This window comes from Rousettus aegyptiacus, unplaced genomic scaffold (assembly GCF_014176215.1).
Source record: "Rousettus aegyptiacus isolate mRouAeg1 unplaced genomic scaffold, mRouAeg1.p scaffold_m13_p_1, whole genome shotgun sequence".
Lineage (NCBI taxonomy): Eukaryota > Metazoa > Chordata > Mammalia > Chiroptera > Pteropodidae > Rousettus > Rousettus aegyptiacus.
The window spans coordinates 163,953,462-163,972,832 of record NW_023416284.1 but is presented as its reverse complement, the minus strand read 5'-3'; the positions used below and the strand labels follow the sequence as shown (position 1 = coordinate 163,972,832).

General features: G+C 37.6%; 1 protein-coding gene and 1 pseudogene across 3 annotated transcripts in view; one reads left to right on the top strand and one right to left on the bottom strand.

Moving 5' to 3' along the window:
- PDE7B (phosphodiesterase 7B) overlaps positions 1–19,371 on the bottom strand; it is a 276,538-nt gene that overhangs the window by 73,461 nt on the left and 183,706 nt on the right. The window lies entirely within an intron of this gene.
- On the top strand, positions 13,032–13,150 carry LOC118606617 (annotated as a pseudogene).

Below are 19,371 nucleotides of genomic sequence, written 5' to 3'. Positions count from 1 at the left end.
CACATGAGGCCCAAGATGGCTGATTAGATTCCAATTTCTCATCTGGAGGTTCAAGCTTCCGCTTTATTTTCTTGAGTGAGTCTGGGCCTGTCTGGTCACTAAGGGCTACGTGTCGACCTGGCTGAGTGGAAGGCTTCCTATCCATTGATCTGTTGTACTAATTGTTTATTCCTGGGCTGTCATGAAGAAAGCTTTGCGTGTAGGAAAGAGAGAAACCAGGAATTAGTTGTCCAGAAACCACACTTTTGGCAAAAGGGACAAAAAAAGTTTTCCTTGCATGTGAAAGGAAGCTCTTTCTTCTCATTTTAAAAACCTTGATCTTTTTTTTTTTTTATCAAAATCATGGAAAAGAAATTTCACCAAGTTTGAGTCTCTAAACAATACTGTACTATGTTGCATCTTTAGGTTAGAATTATTAACTACTTGTAACAAATGTGCATTTTGGGACTTGAATGCTATAAAAGTGAATACTAGCTAGCGGCATCTTTATTTTTTAAAGCAGGTAAGGAAGGTTTTAACTCAGACTAGACGTTTTTCAGCTTGATGGTTTTTCAGAGGTTAAATGAGAGAAAAAAGTTTTATTCACCAGGAAAACAGGAATCTAATGAAAAAAAAAAAAAGATTGAACAAGAAGCAGCAGAAGGCCTAATGAGAGTTCTGTGAAACTATAAAAGAACTTAAAAGAACATGTCTTCTTACAAAGATTGAGAAGAAGGGGAATAATTTGGGGAGTCATTTTAGGGAATATACGATCTGGCTCTGCCTTAAGTAATAAAAATACCAGTGTAAGCTTGACATTGTTCACTTATCTTTGGAACAAGGCTTCGTATCACTCGAATCTCATCAAAGCAAAGTTTTTTTTTTTTTTTTTTTTAACAAATACATGGTGCAAACACACATACATGTACACATACACACAATGACAGGCACATTGTAGGCACTCAAAAAACAGTAGATATTATTCATATTTTGTTGCTGTTCTTCTGAGATTCCTGCCTCTCACCAACTTCCCTCCCTTATGACAGTTGGAATTATTTAGGAGGATTTCTAAATCAGGAACTGTATATGCATAAGCTGCTTTGTCCTCATAACAATCCACTTGAGGTAGGTGTACGGGTCATCCCCATTGCACTGAGGAACACACAGAGGTTTTAAGTGACTGAATTGGGACCAGAAGCCAGGTGGCCTCAGTTGTTCTTGCTCTCCAAACCACTGGGAAGCACAGGGCCAGCGCCCCTATTCTCCTCAACAGTGACAGGGTACAATTACCTACAATGTTATTCATTATTTTCTCTATCTTCCCAGGCGGTGTTTCTCCTCTCTCTGCTGGGAAGACCTGGCTTAAATAAAAGCGAGTACCAAACTATTTATCCTGGGGCTTTTTCATGCTAGCATTAGAAGCCCAGGGAATGACTTGGGAATGAGAGTCTCTGACAGCGTAGGTTAAACCACAGGCAGTCTGGACTCCACTAGGGATTTAGGTATCTTGCTGGCAAAAAGAACTTTTGAGTAAGTGGGTCAGCAATGGGGCCAATTCTAGTCCAGGCTCAGAAGTGACCCTAGATTAATTCAGTTCATTTCAACAATGCTCATGCCAGATGTTATAAAAACTGTCGGAAAGTACATGGGGAAAAGGGAAAGAAAAGATCCATAAGATGTCATCTCAGCACTCAGATAGTTAATAATCTAAAAGAGAGTCATAAAAGTGAGCAAATATGGTGTAAGCTGGAAAGAATCTAACTTTTAATGATACTGAGATATTTGGGTTTGGATCCCTCTCTCAAAAGCATTGTGAGACTTTACGATTTTTATATGGATAAGCAACTTGGAGATTTCTGGGTCTCAAATGACTTCCTTGCAATCTTATAAAGTGTTTCACTTAGTAGGATTTAAAGGGAATCATTTAATGTTCAATTTTAAAGTTTAACATAATTTTACATTAAAATGCTTTCACATTTTAAAATGATGGTTAGAGGTGAGATTTAGATTCTCATGTAAGGTCTCCAATCAGCAAATTTCTGTAGATATAGGCAAATGATTTACTTTAACAAGGCTCATTACATTTTAGAAACAATTTTTTATTAGGAAGAGATGTTATTTGTATCTGATGACTGCGCTAGCCTTCTGGAAGATAATATATATAGTAGGAGAAGTAGAGGAGGAGAAAAAGAGAGGAAGAAGAAGAAGAGAGAGAAGAATACAAAGAAAATGGACATTGGGAGGAATGAAATACTGGGGCTGAGGAAGAGAAAGGAGTCAGGGATAATTCTTAGGTTTCTGTTTTATGTAACCGGATCATTGGCTGTGCCGAAAACAGAAAAAAGGAAATGTCAAAGAGGAATTATTTTACGTCCATTTCATATATGATATTTAACGTAAAGGATATTTATGATATATGATATTTTTGGCAGGAGGCACAATGGTGAAAATCCTTGGGAACAGCCTCGGCCTCATGGAGTTTACAGTCTGCTGGAAGGGACCCTACAGAACAATTATAGGCATAGACATAAAGTTGCAGCTTTGGATAGTGGCAACAAAGAGAAGTATATTGTGTCAAGAAATTTATAATGGACTTTACCTTGCCAGGTAAGTTGTTACAAACTTCCCTGAGAAGGGGACATTTGATCTGAGATCTGATAAATGAACAGGAGTTAATTTAAGGTGAACATATTTCTCAGTTTCCCCTGGAAAGTCTTGATTTATGCCTGTTGTCTCACCCGGTGTAATTAGTGATAGCGTCTCTTTCACACTCAAAGGTATTTTCATTGGATTATACATTATGTGATCACCCCGAGTACAGCAACCCAGGCAGCAGGAATGCATGACTAAAGGTCCTATGGCCAGAGGATGGCATATAGAAGGTACCACAACAAAGTCAAGTGCACCATAGCAAAGAGAACAAAGTCAATCAGGTGGGGCATGGGGTAAAATGAGGCTGGAGAAGTGTTAGGGTTTTGTAGCACAGGCCGAGGAGTTTGACTTTATTCCAACAGAATTAGTAAACTATTGGACGGTTTGAAACAGATGATGTTTTCAGATTTGCATATTGAAAAACAACTTCAGGTGCAGTATGGAGAATGGATTGGAGCAAGGCAAGAATGACTAGATCACTTAAATAGTCCAAGTGAGAAAAGATGGTACTTAGAAAGGGCAGTGGTGCTAGTAAAGAGGTGAGTGGATTTTAGAGATATTTAATAGGTAGAGTTGACACGTGGTAAGGAACTGCATATGAGGGCCGAGGGAAAGGAAAGTATCAAGGATAATAACCTAGATTTCTGGCTTGCATAACTGGATGACTGATTGTGCTAATCACAGAAAAGGAAAATCTAGAAGGACCAGATTTGGGAGGAAAGGTTCATACACTCAATCTTGGCCACACTGAGTTTAATTGTTAACTGAGATTTTGAAGCAAATGTGTCAGGAAGGCAGTGGGTTTATGGGTCTTGAACCTAGAGGAAATGTCCTAGATGGAGATAGAAATTTATAAATCAAATAAAACTATGGCATGTACAAAATGGCCTAGGAAATGAAGTGGAAAGTGTATAGGGCCTAGTATCCAGCCCTGAGCAACTGTAACACTTAAAGTTTTGCTGGAGGAGGAGTCTATAAAGGAGAAGGGGCAGCCACAGAGGTAGGAAGAAATACACAAGCTCCTTAGGTCACGGGAGGCAGTAATTCAAGAGGAAGGGGATAGTTCTCAGATAGAGCTTGCTGAAAAGGTAAGTGAAATGATAATTGAAAAAAGTGCTCTGCATTTAGTTGAGTGACTCTAGTGAGGAATAGAAGCAGAGTTGGGAAATCACACAGTTGGGAAGTTGGGAAAGTTTTATTAAGAAGCTGATATTTAGATAGGTCTTATGTGATTCAGTAAAATTTTGAAAAGTAGCACTTTGCAGTGTTGGCTTGCAACTGATCCAACTATGATAATCAAAAGGAAGGGAAGGGCTTTTTAAGAAAAAACCATGCTGACCTTAAGATTGGAGTAATCTATAAGAATAATATTAATAATAAAATATAATTTGAAAATTGCACAGAGGATAAAACGGGTTAGGTCATGAAAGTGCTTATAAATTTTTGCAAAATATGGTGATACGCTTTCTAATTTATTTCCTATATCTAAGTTTACTTCAAGAAAAAATGTCTAATGGAAATTACTGCCAAGAAAAATCCTCGTTGGGAAGAAAGGGATGGGCACATCAATGAGACTAAATATAATTAATAAGATAAAATGCCAACCGAATCCCAATATCACTGAAGAATTTCATGTGTTTTTTGAACTTTGAATCATTTGAGAGAAGTGTTTTAATGTATTGTTTGTTTTCATGTGCTTCTGAACTTCCTGATTCTGGCCGGGAACAAGGACAGACCTGCCAAAATACTGCAAGAAAAGATGTTGCTGATCACAGGCAGGAAATACTCAAAGTCCCACGGGATGGCCTGTTCTTAGGAGACTTCCACACCGAGTCTGCTAGCCTCGGAAGGAGCATCGGGCCACCACACTCACTGCTGGAGCCCGCTCAGAGCCAGGAGGTAGTTGGGAGCTCTTCTTTCCAGGCATCTGTGCCAACATGGCACTTGGGATTCTTTTAAGCTCCAAGTGTTGTTCATTTTTTGTTTATTTTTCAGAAGCAAAACAGATGGCAAAAACTGGATTCAGCAGAGAAATGGTTGAATTGATTATTTCATATTCATGTTATATTATTTTGCTATTAACACCACTAACATATTTCTACAGTAATAACTAAGGTTTATTGAGCATTTAGTATGTGTTTGGTTATTTGAAGTATTTTCATTAATTAACTCATTTAATCCTCTTGATAACTCCCTTAGATCTAAGTACTATTATTAATATCATATCTGAGAGAGGTGTTAAATCTCTTGGTTCCAAGATGACATGGCCAGTGACTGTGATGGCAGATTGGAAACCAGGGTAACCATCTCCCCAGCCTGTGCCTTTAACTAATATAGTACCATTCCTGTTAAAATGGGTCTTGAGCAGAAGTGAGAGGCATGGTATATTGTTAAGGGAGGGTGGATATTATGTAGTATTTAAAAACTGTTTTACAAACTAAAGAAATTAATAGCGTGAGATGCTATTTACTACCTTTCTGAACATGGTCTTTACCATTCTGGGCTTCATTTGATCTTCTGTTTTTTTAAGTAGGGGTAATATCTGCCTGTATACCTCATACAAAGTAGGAATCAGATGAAATCACAGGATAAAACTGTTTTGTTGATCACTCTGTAATAAAGTTTTATAATTAAGAATACTCTTATTGATATTGCTAAATAAATATTAAACATATATGATAAACGATAGATTATGTAAATTCTATATTGTATTATCCTTTATATGTTATGTAAATAATATTTTGATATTGTTATAAAAATCTAGATGAGTGTTAAAGTGTATTTAGAGTAAGGAACATTTATTTTTTGTTATTAAGCATGTGAGTTAACGGCACTGTAGTCAAATGTGCTCGGGTAACATAGAGGTTTAACGAAATAAAATTTTTTAAAAAATTGCAATGTTATCAGCTAAATTATATACTTCCAACCCCCATTTCACTCCCAAATTCATATATTGAAGCTCTAATCCTTAGTACCTCAGACCTCAGAATGTGACTATATTTGAAGACAAGTCCTCTAAAGAGGTGATTAAGTTAAAATGAGGCCATTAGGGCGGGTCTTAATCCAGCCTGACTGGTGTTTTTATGGAGGACATTTGGACATATGAAGAGATGCCAGGGATGCATAAGCGGAGAGGAAAGACCACACGAGGACAGAGTGAGAAGGTGACCAACTGCAAACCAAGGAGAGAGACCTCAGAAGAAACCAGATATGTTGATACCTTGACCTTGGACTTCGTTTTTAGAACCATGAGAAAGATACCCCCAGTCTGTGGTATTTTCTTATTATAGGAGAAAGGGCTGTTTCTACTGGCTAAGAAGACTCATCAGAATTGGGGGGTTCAATATTCCCAGCTTCATCAGGGGCTTCCCATATGTCCCCATTCCAATTTTCAGGATCCCATTCCTTCGAATCAATGTCCTCACCTTAACAGTAGACACCCTGCAATGTTGGGAACTCAATTTGTGTTGTAATTCAGCCTCTAGCAGGATGAGATTCTAGGCTGTGTTTATAGAATTCTCAGCTCTGTAGCTACAGAAAATGAATCTCTTTCAGGGCAGACATAGAAGGTTTCAGGTAATTTAAGCAGCACTTGAGGTAGAAATTTGAATACCTTAGCTCATCCTTTTCTTTCTCTACTTTGTTCAGCAACTTGAGAAACAATCAGCCAAATTTTTATACTTGGTAGCTGGACAAAAATGGTTGAAAGAATCACATACACGATTACTCGGAAACGTGCCTCTTATAAGTGTTTGACGATGTTGATATGGCCATATCGCACACACCATGGGCTATCAGTGCTTTCTTTACTACTAGAAATAGAGTAATTAGCATCTTTAAGTGGATTAGAGAGCCAATTCTAGAAAAGCTGGAACCAATCTAGAAAACATCCTCTAGAACCACTCTTGTGCCTAAATCTATATCGGCCAGCTTCTGTTTTTCTGGAGGACTCTGACCAATGCAGGTGAGATTTTTCAGATCCTTCGATATATTAATATTCTCTGTGAATACCCAAGGTGAGATCATCCAGCCTTTTCCAAACACAGTTGTCCACAAAACATGTTTTTAAAGTATTTTCTAAGATGATTGTTTTGGAGAAAATAACTGAGTATCCTGGTTTACATGAAGCTGTGCGTACGTGTGTGTGTGTGTATGTGTGTGTGTGTGTGAGAGAGAGAGAGAGAGAGAGAGAGAGAGAGAGAGAGAGAGAGATTGAGAGAGAGAGAGAGATTGAGAGAGAGAGAGAGAGAGAGAGAGAAAGAGAGAAAGAAAGAAAGAAAGAAAGAAAGAAAGAAAGAAAGAAAGAAAGAAAGAAAGAAAGAAAGAAAGAAAGAAAAGGAAAGAAAAAGAAAGAAGAAAGAAAGAAAGAAACAACTTAGGTCAAAATCTTAACCCTGGAAGGAGCTTAGAGGTCCCCTACCTCCCCTTTCCTGGTACCATCACGCCTTGCATTCTTGTTCCATGTGATTAAGTCTACCTCTAGTTCGAATTTCATTTTGGGGCTACAGATCGACTGGATATTTATCCACTTATTCCTCCTATACATTTTTGAGTGCCTACTATGTGCCAAGCCTTGTTCTTGGAATACAGACAAGAGGCAACTGTTCTCCTGGGGATCAGATTCTAGTGGGGGAGAGACAGACAATAAAATCAACAAATAAATTGCCTATAGGGACATGATGTAGATGCTATTGGGTAAAATAAAGCCAGGAAGGGGTGAGGGAGTGCTGGGTGGCCTGGGTGGGGACAGGGCTGCAGTTTAAATAAAGAAGGATCTATTTACTTAAAAACTGCACTGAGGTGACTTGGAGCAGACTTGAATGAAATATGAGAGGTGTCACAAGACCATCTGGGAGGTGCATTACAGGCTCAGGGAACAGCAAGCATAAGACTACAAGGAACATGCCTGGTATGTTCTAGAAATAGCAAGGAGGGCAGCATGCTGTAACAGAGAGAATGTGGGGCAAGTGGGAGCAGATAAGGGCACAGAGAAGACAACTGGGGAGGGGGTGGACAAGGAGGGAAGTAGTAATAGTTTAGGATCTCGGAGAGAAACAAGGAGTCACAAGAAGGTTTTGAATGAGAGTGACATGACCTGACTAATGTTTTTAAAGGATCGCTCTGGCTGCCATTGAGAATAGACTGTTGGGGAACTTTATACATTTAAAAAAGCCTGAAATGAATGTGCTATCTTTTCGTATAACCCAGATCCTGTTTCGTGTCCTAGTTGTGGTAAGTCCAGTCAGTCACTAAGGCTTGTTACTGTGGGCTCCCACTGCTCCACCAGTGTTTGCAGGGCCTTCTCTAGAAAAGGATGCTAAGCCACAATAAATACTCTGGCTTCACAGAGAAGGCAGAAAGTGGATCATGACATATGACCATGTGGCTACTTTGTTCACCAAGTTAACATCAATTTTATAAGCATATAAAATACACAAATATGTGTTTTAGGGAGAGAGATATTATGGAGTATGTTACTTTATCCGTAAAGTTAATTACACTGGTTTGTGCAGGATATATACGTGGAGGAAAGATTTTTCAGCATACTGCTTTGGAATAAGGACTATTTAGGAAGCAGATAAAATAGAAAACTCAAGAAATATTGGCTACAGCAGAAACAGTCCCTGAAACCTGCGTTTGGTGATCCGTGATGGGGCCTTACTCATGATAGCATCGACTGCACTATACATTAATTCGCCTGATCAGAATTCTGCAGTGCTCTGAACACATTCCTCCTATGTTGTGACTCAGCCAGAATAACTAAACTCTACGACTCGACCAAAGTAGAACTTCTTTATAAACAGAGATCATTTGATGTTTTTTTTTTTTAACCAAATAAAATTCAGATGGCTTTTGCCTTTTTATAGTTTTCTGACACTTTTCCTGTTCTGCATAATTCCACCGGGATTATTGACAGGAGTTTAGCAAATATATCTGCAAATAACTGGAATTATAATTCACAAGGCCCAGAAACTTGAATTTTTGCAAAACGGCCCTTGTTTTTATTGGTCTGTTTGTTTTTTACTTTCTTGGGCTTCCAATCCTCCATACTGACCCTTTTAAAAACAAAGCCGTACCTCTTCTTTTGAATTTATTCTTTCTGACAAGAAAAAAGACCAAAAAATGAGCATTGTGTTTTTATTGCCTTCTATTGGTCTTCTGCGGCTCTTAATGTTTCGCCTCTTTCCTAGACCATGGCTGGTTCTTTTCCACGCTTGTTCTTTAAAGAGCGTTTTAATAAATCCTTTAAAAATCCTCTTTATGACTGGTTTGCGTCACACATGTGTATTTGTCTTTCGTTAGATAAACCTTCCTCTGTCTTTTGTACACGCTAGTGATATTTTTAAAATATTTGAACCCATTAGAGAACTTTCTGTGCATTTTCATCGGCTTCTTTAGGTAAACCTCTCTATTCTTGGTTACTGAGATATTTTGTGATCTTAATGTGGTTTCTGTTTCTCATCAACAGACCCCAAAGTCCGAGAATATGTCTTAGCTATCACTAAATTAACTGAGAACACACATTATAATAAATCTGTCTTCCAGAGTTTTCTGTCCTTATCGAATCTTATAGCCCTTCAGAATCTATTTTGATGGCAACCATAAATACCTTGCTTTTTGAAAGTGAAGTCTGACAATGCTCCGGATTCCCTTTTTTTGTGAATTGCACTGTGCCACTTGTCCTCTTGTTATAACTAAACCCAGAGAAGTAGTTCTTCAGGTCCAAATCCAATGATATGATTTTAATTTGTTTGAATTGGAGAACTGAGGCTGAAAATCTTATCCAAATGTATTGAAATAATTCCCGTGGAGATGATAAATAAATAAAGAAGCACTAATATTCTCTCTTGATCAATATTCACTGAGTACCTATTATAATTCTATTGTACTCACATGTTATTACATTAGGAATATAATAATATAATATTTATACCGTAATATTATATTTATAATATATATTAACATTATTATTGATAATGTTATTGATAATATATTAATACTTTATTATTGATATAGTAATATAGTGACTGTGAGCAATATAACATAATGATGATTTTTATGCTTCTAGGTGATATTAGGGGGGATAATTTCTTTAGTACTAATTGCTTAGTTTTTCACACCTTATATGCTGCTGCTTATGGCTTTATTCCTAAAGGTATAATTGTAAGTGATGAATGGATTTACGTCCATTATATAATTTCTTCTATGATGACTACAAATGGTGCTTTGCATTGCTTATCATTTTAGATATGCAAGAGTCTGCTGTCTGTATTTCATTAGGATTTCCTGCCTTTTCACTTCATGACACACATAGAAAATAACATTTGATTCCCATTGGGTTAAATATATCTGGTTGCTCCAGTCTGGGATTTTCTGGACTGGGAACTTGGCTGTCCCAGGCTTGCCCTGGGGGCAAGATGAAAACCCACTCATGACAAATTGTTTGGAAAGCTGATCTATTTATTAAGATGACACTAACTGGAAACAACTCTCAAGCACAGCTTATCGTATACTTGACTTATTAGAATATATGTTTTTTGAGATCATAGAATCAATAGAATCAATCTTCAAAGAATCTTACTACTGATCAGAGGGCTTGCATGGGGTAAGGTGTGTCAGAAACTTAGAGTAGAAGAAAGTCGGACCACCATTTAAAGTAAATGTTTTTATTTCTCTGTACTGACATGGCGGTAGCCTGAAAAAAGGTAAGCTCTTGCTCACCTGTAACCTTCTAGTCACATAATTCAGCAGGACGTTTTCTCTTTTTTTTTTTCCCACTATTTCCAAACTGGTCAGGAATTTCCCTCTTCATTTCAGAATGGGAGGGAAAAAGAAACTAGATCAACATTCCATTCTATTTTACAACTATCTAAGATCTGTTCTTTTCAATCAGATATTCTGATTTAATGGGTCTGGAGTGAGTCTGGGCTTAGGTATTTGCACAAGGATTTGCAGTGACTTGAGTGGGGAGACATTGTTGCGAACCGTTGATGGGTATCAGTGGAATAATAGGAATTTTGTCACTGAGCACACAAGTGAAAGGACATACTCCAGAGCACAGCTGTTCAGCAAAATAAAGACGAGACATGAGGCAAAGGCAAATAGTGCAGAAAGCAAATATTTATAATATGCATCATCATCTTTGGGCATTTCTGAATGTATTCTGTGGAATTTGGGCATGTTGTTTGGGGGAATGGATTATCATTGCTCTGATGAGCTAGGAGAGGCTTTGTGGAACAAATCAACTTGTAGAACGTTTTGAAAAAAAACAACATAACAACATTTTGAAAAATATAGAGTGTGAATTCATAGATTGGCAAAAAAAAAAAAAAAAAAAAAAAAAAAAAAAAAAAAAAGAAGAAGAAGAAGGGCCAGAGCAGCAAGTGGAGAAATAGATAGTTGAGTGGTTTGTTTGGGGAAAGAGAATTTGGGCAGGTGGGAAGCAGAGGAAAGGGAGGTAAAGACTCCTGGCCCTGTAACAAGCAGCTTGGTTACTGAGCAAAAATTAGGACCCTCTTTATAAGGCCTGGCTTATAGGTAAGAGGATAACTAGTGCATTTTTTCTTAGAAGGGCAATTGGAGCTGAGGAAGGATTTTGTCAACAATAATCTGTACTCACACTCCAGAGAAAAACTATAACAAAAATAATGCAATATAGTACCGTTAAAAACCCTTTACTGAAGGTTAAGAGCACTATAATGCACAGGCTTTCATATTATTAAGTCTACAGAAGCTGCAATTCAAATCCTGAAGAAAAATAGAGGCAATGGTACAAAGCCTTATTTTATTATATAGCATCTCTGATGCCATCTCTTATTTCTATAACTCCTTCAACTAGAAGTACAATTTTCCAAATTCCTAAAAAAGGACCTTTAGGTTTGTAGTATACCTTTAGCAATAACTCATCAGCAGCTTTACTGAGGATTTATTTCTGGGTCTCTTCTAGAATTTTCAGCATAAGCTCGTTCTCTAAACCCTGATGTTCAGACTTTCTCATAGCTATGCAAAGGATCCCATGCTACCCTGCCAATGGAAGAATATTAACTCTGACGGTAGAAAATAAACAGTCATTTCTGGGTCATTCAAGGTTAATGTTAATGTAGGAACTTTTGGGTTAGTTTAAAAATTTCATTTGGGATCTTATAGAATCTCAGAGGGCCTGCACGATCACTAACAATCACTGTGTATATTACTAAGATAGTTTGGAAAGACTGATAGTCCAGGGGGATTATATGCCTGTGGTTGGGCAGAATATCCGCAGCTTTTACCAAATAGCTAAAAGTGCCTTCTGAGCACTAGAGATAGAAAATAAGAGAGAAAAAGACACAAAGAAGTAAATGTTTAGAATTTAAGTTCTTTAGGGTATGGGTTCTGCCTAAATGTGACAAATATATGTCATAAATTAAAAATGTTCAACAAAATATTATGTTATTTTATTTTATCCAAGTACATTTTTTCCCACTTGGGAATATGCCCTATATAAAGATGCATAAAATGTTCACTTTGGCAAACTCATTTCCATTTATTTCTTGTTTTTCGACATTCGGAAAATCTACAACGGTGTCAATATAACATTCTGATTATGTTTTTCAACTTCTCCATTCATTTACTTGGCTTTATACAAAAATAATATTCAAAAGATGGCCCCAAAGAAAATATGCTGAGTACCAGGGTCATCAAGTGAACAATTGCATCTTTCTCTGAGACGGGAGCTGGGGAAATGGACCAAATTGCAGGAGGTAGAAGCACATGTTTGTAGTCTTCTCTGTTCTCCATTTTTAATAGCATGGAACCATTTATTTATTGACTGCTTGAAATACATTCAAATAGAAGAACTTTGTAAATGGTGTAGTCTCTGGTAAGACCCACCTGATGCCAATCTTTTTTGTTATTTATGAGAGGGCCTCAGAGACCTTGAATGTCTACTCTTTTTATCCAAGAGTTTGTGTTGTTGTGAGCTGAGGCCCTTTTGTCTGGAAAGAAGCTGAACAATAATTCCCGAACTTGTAATTCTCCTAGGACTAAGCTGGGATCTCATTAAGACTCACATTTAAGTGGGGTTCAAAAAGTGATAGAAAATGAGGCACCTGTGTTCTCTGAAGAGTTTTACTTGTGTTTTACTAGGTTAGTAAGAATAGGTTTTACTATTCGTAAGAATATTTCACAGACCCCTCTGTTTTGTCCTGTGATTAGGTGGGAAAAGGGTAGAGGCTGGGAGTCAGGGGAGGCTGAGGAAGAAGATCCCATTCTTGGAGTATTTATTGTTCTTTCCATTTACTTGGCTTTTCTTTTGCCAAAGAAAAAAAATTTTTCAAAATCATCTTATAGTTTTTAGATAATGGCTTTATTTGAGATATAATTTACATTCCACAACATGTGTCCATTTAATGTGTCTAATTCACTATGGTCATGCCACTCTGAAAGTGCCCGATCTCATCTGATCTCAGAAGCTAAGCAGGGTCGCGCCTGGTTAGTACTTGGATGGGAGTCCACCTAGGAAGACCAAGTGCTGTGGTGTTTAAAAAAAAATAAAGTGTCTAATTCAATGGTTTTTAGTATATTCACAGACATATATGATCATCACCACAGTCAACTTTTGGACATTTTCATCACCTCATAAAGAAACCCAGTACCCTTTACTTATCGCCTTCCAGGCTCTCGTTCCCACTCTCCTTGGCCCCTAAGCAGCCACTAGTCTACAATCTATCTCCAAAGATTTCCTTATTCTGGACATTTTATATAAGTGGAATCATATAATATGTGGACTTTTGCTCACTTGACTTTTACTCTCATTTTGCCTATGACTATTGTGGTAATGTTTTGCGTTGTGCTTTGATAACTTTTAATGCGTCCTTGCTTTGTCTCCTCACACAGCTTATGCTCAACCTGAATCAGGACGCCCAGCATACCCTCAATTAGTGTTCGTGAATTTTTGAACCAGTTTCTCTTGTTTTCTCTCCTAATACCAAGAGAAAATGTCTGTAATGTCTCTTTAAAAAAGGTCACACTGTCTCACCCCATAATTATGGAGTAGCCATTTCTCTCTCTCTCTCTACAAGTATGATGACACGTTATAACACACATAGTACATATAAAGCACATGCCATAATGTGTTACAAACTTAGGTCTTCATTTCCTGCACCGGGTCTTTACTATTCCTTAGTGTTATCTGCGCCTCTCTCTCTACTCTGTACAATTTTCAGGAATGCTCCTAAGTGGCCTGTTGGCTTCCTGGTAAAAGAAAACAGAGTAACGTCATTGTGTGGCCACGGGTGTATTGCCAATCAGATGGATCGCCCCGAAGAACTGCCATTGATTATCTACTCTTCCATATGTGATTTAGAGAAAAGACTCTCCCACCAGGAATGACCTGATGAAACCATGAAAACTCTAATCATTTTGCTTCTTTACATTTATGTATTTATGTATTTATTTATGTTTGTATATATGTATTTATCTTTTTAAATTTCCGGGATAGTTCTAAGAGCAAAAGATTGACCAATTTCAGTTATAAAACATTGTTCTGCTTGCTACTTATCTAAATTGCATTACAATCTTTAAACAAGTACATGAGAATAAATTGCCCTCGAGCTAGGAATATGTATATGTATGTAGTCCTCAAAGTTGGAATATGTACACATGAGAAGATTCTTTCATACTCCCTTTTGGAGAACTATGCTATTTAATTAGGAAGCATTGAATGCCTTAGACATTGAAAAGCAGGGACCAGAAATTACTCTAATTGCATGTCTAAGTTAATGCTTGTGAATTTCAAAAAAAAAAACCATTTTCTAATCAGCTGGAGTGCAAGTTAGGTAGGCCTCAGTTTTACAAAATTAACTTAAATTCCACGTTAGAATAAATTTTTGGGGAAAATGTCTCTTGTTCTTCCTTTGTGGTAAGCAGACTTAGAGGAAAATGTATTTTTTTCTCTTTGCTCGGAGGTAAAAAAGTCACTTAAGGAAATATTGAAGTTCTGTTTTTTGTAAGCCAAAACTTTTGGTTCCTGGTTAGGAGCTTGAGAAAAATGGACTGATCCATATAGGATGGTACATTAGTCACCTTCTGAAATTCACTTGTATTTGTTTATGTCTGCATCATTAATCAATGTAAGATGCCCCGTCATGCTTTAATACACATTAGAATCATAGAATTATTCATCATAACAATGTAAAATGAAAGAGATATATATTTCCCTCCTCAATATCCTGTCTTTCTCATTCCAACCGATGAAGGGAGAATGGGTGGTTAAAGAGAAAAGTACGTAGGTAACCGCGGATGTAACCTGACACATAGAAACAACAAGCCCTTTTCTAGCTGGCATGTGAAGGTGCTCTTTTCCCCAGAATCTGGCCCGGGCTTCCTGCAGTTTGGGTGGTGATCGGCACATTCCTGTGCCAATGGGAATAACAGCTGGCTCCTCAATATTCTTTTGCAGCAGCTGCTCCATCCACCTTGGCACTGTTTGCTCACAGCTTTAGTTGCTGACATTCTCAAGCTGTTGCTGAGTGTCTCTAATAACAGTACTCTCCTTTTTACGTTTTTTTATTCTGAGTAAAATATCTGCATCTTTAGTCCTTTGTCAAAGAGATGCAATGAAAATTGACCCTAAGATGAAACGCACTCTTACAGTCAGATTGGTGTTAAGTTTTTATAAGTTACTCTAGATGTGTTGATCAGGAAAAAAGACACTGGATTCTTGAGTCTATCAATATTGTAATATGTACCTCTTTGAAAAGTTCCACTATGAGGCTAAAGTAGAATAAAGAAAGGAGAGTGAAGAAAAAAAAAAAAAAGCAGATAGCATATGGGAATATTTAAGAGCCAGTAAGAAATGAACTAGAATACCTAAGTATATGTAGTATCATATTAGACTTGGAAAGGAACACTAACATAAGAGTAGAAGCCAAAGAAAGATACAGACTCGTATTCAGAATGGTGCAGAGTACTAGAATATTCCCTAAGCATGGGACTTATAACTCCATTTACCCAGATACCTAAGCCAAACTTAGAAAACAAAATTATGGGAAAAGTTCTCTTTGACAAAGATGCATTTCGGTGGGGCCTAATAGAAAATGTTGCAGAATATAACTATCTGTTGGACAAATGTTAAAAATATCTACGTAAGAAAGAAGTGAGCACGATCTGGCAAAAGACTATAAAACTTGGCAGATAAAGTAAAACTGTAAGGGTATTATGGGCAAACATTCTGAGGATGAGTAATCCAAAAAACTCACAAAGCTGAGAGCTTAATAACCACCTGAAGGTGGCATGAATTATGAAATAGTGCTGAGTCCTCAGTGTGGCCTCTGCAGCTCAATCACCCTCTGTCATCTCAGTGCTGCCCAGTGAGATGAAGTACCGTGAGGCCAGGTCTTGAAGTGAGGAAAAGACACGCAGTAAATTCGACACCTAACATTCACTTCCCAGTATTGCAAGTGGAGCTGTTCTTGGAAAAGAGTGAGAGTTTTGTAAATTCCTTTCACCTTTTAATATTGACTTTTTTTCTTTCCACTATTTTGCCTCAACTTTTTGCTTTTAGCTCTATATCCCCTGGGTTGCCAGCATACTACTGATGAAAGTCAAGATTTCTGTATCTGCCTGGAGATGGTGATTGATTCCATCGGCGAAAAGTCAGAGTCAGTCTGACACAGAGCTGTTTCTCTGAACACCCAGCCTCCCAAGTGCTTTACAAAGGCGAGACAAATTGGGCTACTAGCTCAAAAGTTTTTGTCTTTGCTTTTTACAAATCCCTAGGACAGCACTTCTGGCATAAGTATGCAAAGTCAAGATACAAAAAAGAATTTCCTGACTCATTCTGCATGTGTAGTTTTCTACAAAAAGAATAACTCTTTTTTTTCTTTCTTCTTCTGCTTCTGAGTAGTGAGTGATGCAGCAGAAAAGAGTGGTAGATCTATTTTTCTTTTCCTGTTTCAGAACCGGGAAGTTAAGTCAGGCCGTGAAATAAAAGACTAACCAATAAGAAGTCCTATATCTTTGGTACATAGGTTACCATTTTAAGACTCTCTAAAATGTGTCTAATACAAAAGCGCATCTCAGAAAAGATTTATCGTCAGGCTCAAATGGGGTGGGAAAAACACTGGAATGTTCATCTCCAGGATGTGCCTGCCCATTCCACTGGCTCTACCGTGAGTGCCAGGATCGAGCCATAGGGCCAGCCGTTGGCTGGGAGCAGAGGCCCGGAAAGGAACGCAGGGTGGAGAGAAAGGGTGGTGGCGATGGGTGTTTTGAAGAAAAGAGAAGGCTGTGGAGATTCTGTGAAGTGTATTTTCCATATCCTTGAAATGAAACAAAATTACTACCCCCCATCCAACTTATTTGGAACCAGTGCTACTCCTAAGGTTTGATTTGCTAAAGCACAATAAAAGTTTCTCCCTAAAGGGAAAATACAAATAATTGTACATTTTAGATGCCCTGGCCTAAAACAAGATTCCCTTATCCAGTTGAAATACAATAGCATTTTATAGTTGCAAGGTGGTGGTGTCTGGAGATTACTTTTTACATCTAATACCTATAGAACACTTTATACTTACAAAATGTTTCCAACCACCTTTATTAATGAAGCCATAATTAACCCTTCTGTCAGAGTCTACTGGTGTTTATCTTAAATCACAAAGCCATGAAATTGGCCCCACTAATATGGTATATTAATCACTGAGGCAGTAGTGTTATATGTCTTTATTGCCTTCAGCGTGTGTGAAATCTCTCTTCCCTATTCTTTCTTTTCCTTTCCTTCTTTCCTTTGCTTCTTGAGAGTTTACCCCTAGAGTTCAAGCTAAAAATACATTTCTGATACAGTTCTTTAGATACTTCGGATGAAAGTGAGTTTCAATCCACATTAACTAAATAATTTCCCACAGTATCAATTGATTTGGCATAGCATAGTTTTGGCCAATAAAATCTTCTGTGTCAGGGAAAGCCACTCAGTTTCATTGAGGTTTCATCTAACTTTTAATGAACTTGGATATTTGGGTTTGGACTCCTTTCTCAGAGAGTTGTAAGGCTTCATGATTTTACATGAATAAATAACTTGGAGATTTATGGATCTAAGTGATTTCCTAAGGGCCTATAAAATGTCCCAGTTAGTAGTATTGAAAGAGGAATATTTTAATGCTTAATTTTTAAGTCAAATAAAATTATTACATAGAAAAGTCCTTCACATTAAGAACTATGATCGAAGGTGTGATTCAGACTCTCACACCAGGTTTCCAGTAAGCACATTTTTGTGAGTACAGATAAACAATTTAAATTAACAACTCTATTTTTGGAAACCATTTGATATTTGGGAGATATGTCTCTGTATCTGATGAGCTTATGGCTGTCTGCAAACAAAAACCAGATAGAACAGGAGAGAGAGGGGAGGAGAGAGGAAGAGCATGGGGAGAAAGAAAGGAGAAGGTGAGGAGGCCCCAAAGAAAATGGTTCGTGAAGGAGAGCCAATCATAATTCAGCTGTTCCAAGCCAACCAAAGCATCTGGTTTCTTTAATTTAGTACACTTCATACTAAAAGGCCAGTTTGTTTACACTGTATATTTTGAGTTATTTGAAATCTCTCTTCCAAGCATTGGGTTTGCAACTTCAGTGGAGGCCTTTCAAATGTGGCTGCAAAGTATCCCACATCAGTATCACTTGGCATGAATGATATAGAAGAGAAGGAGAAAAGTTACAGATATTTTAACGGTAGTTAGCATGCCATTTCAGGATTTTTTTTTTTTAAGCCAACTGAGAGAACTAAAAAATGCCCTCAGTTCAACCTTTATACCATGCAAATTAAGCCATATTTTCTATACGAGTGGGCATATATTCAAGTGGCTAGGTACCCTCTCTCAGTCACAGAGGCATCTTTGCCTTGGCAACCCTATACTGTGTTTCAAAAATACTATTTACATTTTAACCAAAATGGTAACTGAAAATATATAAAGGTATCAACTACAACAAGAACTTATTTGGAATCCTTCTGGAAGGACTATTAGGGTTCAATTCTCACTCCTCTGGTTCTTCATGAATCCTGTCTCAGTGAGCTCATCACTGATAGAACTTCAGTTTTTACTTGGTGTCCCAAGGCTGGCTTCTAAGCCACTGTTCTTACCGAACTCCAGTCATGAATTTCCGACTATTTCGAAAACACTTCCACTTGGCTGCACCACTATCACCCAGATGTCCAAAACAAAACTCAGCATTTTTCCTAAACCAACCCCTCTTAAATCTCCATTTTTATGTAATTGATGCCATCCTTCTCCTGGTCAAAAACTTGGGAGTTAATTTCAATTACCTCCTCTCCTCCCCTCTAGCCCCTTGTTGGAGAAGTCTTTTATCATTTGCTTTTTCATATTCTTTAAATTTGTCACTTCTTTCTGTTCCTGTTGCTCTCTTCACTTGAGACCTGAGTTACTCAATAATTTCCTGTTTGATTTTCCTGTATGTGAGACTCAAAACTATACATACACCTAAAAGCAAAGGCTGGAAAAACTCCTGAATATTATAGATAAACAGAAGAGACTTAACTCCACCTAGAAGAGATCCATAATTTGAAACCATTCGCAAGAAAACTAATTTATAGCCGAGACATTAGCAAGCCATTAACTTCACAGTGCTACTATGAGAGACAGGTTCTTACCCATTTATCTTTTTTTTTGTGGTCCAGGCTAACTGCATGACTGACCTTGAGCTGACCATCACAGCCTTTCCAGTGTCTGGTAATATCTGGCAAATCTCTCC